Here is a 4,716-nt window from a genome sequence, read left to right as displayed (position 1 = left end):
GAGAGAGAGAGAGAGAGAGAGAGAGAGAGAGGCTGCTTTCAGTATTATTAAAATAAACAAACAAAAAAAACCCAATGGTTCTCAAGAAGCGAAGGGAGTCAAATGGAGAAACGTCCCCACCCTTGAGAAGATTGCTTGCTATTGTAAGCATTTAGGACTCCAAGATTTGTATGTCTATGAATTTGTCAAGATAGGTGAGGTCATGCTGTGGTCAGAAAGGGTCTCTATGTCTCATAGATCTGCTATAATAAACGTTTATTTCCTACTCATGTTACCTGTCCAATATGGGCATGGGAGAAGTGAGCAGGGGCTGACCTCTGCTTCACATAATTTCTCTGTGTCTCAAACTGATTAAGGTTTAACCATCTTGGGATGTTGTATTTCATTGCGTGACCTCCAAGGTTGCTATAGCAGGGCAAAAACTGGAGGATTGTGTTAGATTTTTATAAACGCCAAGCCTATGAATGGCTTATATCGCTTCCATCAGCATCCAGTTGGCTAAACCCAGGCACACGTGAAGGACCAGATAAACCATTCTCCTTTGTGCCCTGAGAAAAAAACTAAACAGGATTTGGGAAGCACATAGCATCATATCTATCACAGCCTAGTGCCCCAAATAATTACATTCTATTATAATATTTACCACTCCTATTTTAATAAACCTTTGATAATGCTGTGAGGTTCTTTTATCATCATATACATTTTAAAGGTGAGAAAAGTGAAATAAAGAGAAGGTAAATGTTACTCAGGGTCCCTCAGCTGTGAAATGACACAACATAGATTCAAACTCAAGTAGTTGTCCTTCAGATTCCTACTCTTAACCACTATCTTATACTTCCTTTGCCATGGATTTGATTAAAATGATCATGTGTCCTGTACCTCTTACACTGAGGTACAGAAAGTTTATAATAATCGTGTTATATTTGACTCTCCCCAGGTCTAACTTGCCAATATCTCCAAAATGTCAGTTGTGTAATTATTCCCACCATGCTCTTGACTTGCCTGTCTTGGTATTCCATCTGTTCAAAGGGATGTGGTTGAGAACTTGCCTGTGTATAATGTATATGGGTAGGTGCTGTTTCTAAATGCAACCTTTTCTTACATGGATATCAGCAATCACCACAAGTATAATGCCCTCTATTTCTGTCCTTGGGTGAGGCATTCTGGCTCCCTTGTCCTTAACTGCTCTCCCGGACAAGCTCTCATTCTTTGGAGAACAGAAATTAAGTGAACTATATTTTGTTCCTAAATCAATATAAAGGAGCAGATTATGTACAGACAAATGGTGGGGGAGCCATTGGCAGCTAGCCCTGATCATAGCTGAGAAACGGATGGGCTAGGGATCCAAGTTATCCTGAGCCACAGAATTACTCAAGTGTTCTTATGTAACCTTTATTTCCAAGGCCAAACCACCCTGGAAACAACACCAACACTGTATTATCAATAATATTCAGCTCTAAAATCTAATTAATGTAAGTAGAGATTTCATTCATTTTGTTCACAAGTATATCACAAGTCTCAGAACAGTGCCAAGGTCTCTGGGTTCATACCCAAGAAAAGGCCTAGTGATCTACTTTTATAAAAATTAGAACCAATAAAATCCCATGGGATATTTTCCTCTCACATGCATATCGGATCACCATTAGTTGGCATGTGCTCACTGGAATGAAATAATAGAAAAGTGCCAAAGATACTCAATCCATCTTTTGAGTTTGTTGAGTGAACAGGGAACATGCTACCCTGTCCTGTAAGGTTGAGTCAGAATTGACCCGATGACAGTGAGTTTTAGAGGCAGTATGGTCTAGTGGTAGACTTTACAATCAAACCGATTTGGGTTAAAATCTCAAAAGCCATCAGGCCTCTTGTAACTTTCCTACTCTTGCTATTTTCCTTCTTCAAGGGTGTGAGAGTTACGCACTACATCAAACTGGCTAGACCGAGTCTCAGTCTCACAGTGGGAATCTCCCCTGATATGTGATCTAACCATATAATCCGCTCCATGACCCACCGGCTCTGCTGTGAACAGCCAAGCTTTGTGGGAAGACTGGAGTGGAGTGCTTCCCGCTTAATCAGCTTACTGCCCTGATGCAATTTGAAGGCGTTTCATTAAGGGTTTGGCTTACCCCTATATAATTTGACACTGTGCAGAAGCTACCTCTGTTGTGGTCCGGACCCTGGATCTGGCTCATGGACCAGCCATATTGCCTGCCAGTCCTGGCAGCTATCAGTGACCTGCTATATTGCCTACTCTCTTTGAATCCATTTGATTCTGTAGCCATGAAGCGTATTTGCTGCCTGGTTCAACAACTAACCGAGTCAGCAAAAAACAAGAGCCTGGCTTGCTGACCTTGGATCCATCTACCTCTGCCTCTAACAGCCTAGGGTCTTCCTGCTGCCTGCTTGGTCTTCCTGATTTCTGCTTTGTCGGGCCCAGTAGCTACGCAAGTCATGAAAAGCCTCCAGTTTAACATGACCCAGGAACTTGAATCAGACTGGACTTGAGCACTTCTACAATTTTCTTGATATAAATGTCTTTACATTTATATATAGCACTGACTTTGCTTCTTTAGAGAACCCAGTCTAACATAATGGGTAAATAAGGTTCACTGGGAAATGAAGCCAATACTGGGTGGCACAAATGGCTGGCCCTAAAATGTTAACCTATTGTTAACAATAATAAACTGTAATAAACTGGTATTATTTTGAACCCACTCAGTGGCAGAGTGGAAACAGTCTGGTAATATGCATGCTTCCATCCAGATTATCTTCAACAAAGCCCTATGAAGTAGTTCTACTCTATTATACCAGAAGTCATCCTCAGTTATCATTGAAGTCAATGGACTGATTTTGTGGTTCTTTGTGTGTTGTAAAACTAAAGGCAGTGGTGGGATTCAAATACTTTAAGAGCTAGTACTTGGTCCTAATGACCATTTTAAGTATAAAAAAATATACACCGAAAGGTAGTTTATTATCTCATCCAATTAATACATAAATAAGAATAACAAAAGAGATACATAAAACCAGATTATAAGAAAGTCTTAAAATATTGATAAAAATATTTAATAATGCCCGACAAAAGAACGAATAGAACTGTTATTTTAAGCTATTTCCATATTGCTTCTTGATTGGCACCCTTACGTGCAATATTCTTTGCTTTTATCCGAGGATCGTGTGCTGCATGATTAATCCTTAACCCTTTTTTTCACTGTAGGAGTAGGCCAATTGGACAATAGTCATTGTGTTTGATAGATTAGAAACTGGCGATTTCTCTTCTCCGAGCACGTTTATGTTCCTCTTTGAAAATCCCCTTCTGCTTCTGCTGATATCACAGCAATTGTTCAGACAACAGTTTTAGTTCTTTGAACACGTTCAGGAGCTGCGTCATCCACGCCTAACGTCTCATGGGAACTGAAACACAAATCTGAGACAATTGACAGCGTGTCACTCTGGTTGCTTGGCATTTTTTCTCTGAAAGCCACATCTTTGTTCACTGAAGTAACAAATGCGAGGGAATGAACATGTAGTATTTCATCAAAAGTATAATGAGTTTTATGAAATGAGTAAGTAAATATCACCAGCCTTGTTATGTCTAATTTGCTATACCTATGGGCAGAATGAACATTACTATAGGCACTTAAAATATGCTGCTTCGCAGATGAACATTAAAAAAAAGAGTAAGGAATATGAGTTTGTGATTTCCTCATCAGGCAGCTGCCCACCTCTGAGAAAACCCTGATTTCAACTGCCATTTTTAACAACCAGTTTGCCAAACTCAACAAAAATTTAGGTACTGGTTCTGTTGAGCCGGCGTGAACTGTCTGGATCCTCCTGCTCACTAAGAGGCTCCTTCCTGTCCTGCACTCATGAAACTGACGTCAGCTTTACCAGAAAAGTGCCTGGAACTCCCTTCACATATTCCCGTGACTCTTGGAACATTGCCTCAGTTGTGCACCCTAGAAGTCTTTTTAGCTCTTGCAGGCTTCACCAATGTCCCCTTTGTCTGCTTTGGCTTCATGTGACTTTAACTACTACTGACTTCTCACTGTAGTGTCTTCTCTGTTGGCACCGTGTGTTATGGATTGGGCAGCTAACCTCAATGTCAGTAGTGTGAACCCATCTGTTGCTCTATAGGCGAAAGATGAGGCTCTATAGGCGAAAGATGAGGCCCTATAGGCGAAAGACGAGGCTCTATAGGTGAAAGATGAGGCTCTATAGGTGAAAGATGAGGCTCTATGGGTTAAAGATGAGGCCCTATAGGCGAAAGATGAGGCCCTATAGGCGAAAGGTGAGGCCCTATAGGCGAAAGATGAGGCTCTATAGGTGAAAGATGAGGCTCTCTGCCTCTGTAAAGATTCACAGACGCAGAGACCTTGGGGTAGTTCTGCTTGGTCCTATAGGGTCAGCATGCTTTGAAATGGACTCTGTGGCAGTGGATTATGTTTTGATTTGCCGACGTGGAAGGCTGATGTCTGTTCTAATAGCACTGCTGAACCTGCCCAAAGCCAAGGAGCTCACCAAGACAGCACCTCCGAAGCTGCAGCTAATGCCACCCACAAAAGCTTCAGGTGTTCACCAAAGGCACCACCAACACCCACTGAACTTGCCTGCGCCTCTCTACTGAGCCCACGTCCTAAGATGAGAATTTCCCAGCTATAGTAAGAAACATTTTTAGGCGGCTCCTATTACACTAGACTCAGATGATGATGGACTGAAGCC

This window comes from Tenrec ecaudatus, chromosome 14 (genome assembly GCF_050624435.1).
Source record: "Tenrec ecaudatus isolate mTenEca1 chromosome 14, mTenEca1.hap1, whole genome shotgun sequence".
NCBI classification, from domain to species: domain Eukaryota; kingdom Metazoa; phylum Chordata; class Mammalia; order Afrosoricida; family Tenrecidae; genus Tenrec; species Tenrec ecaudatus.
Note: the sequence above shows the minus strand (reverse complement) of the source record.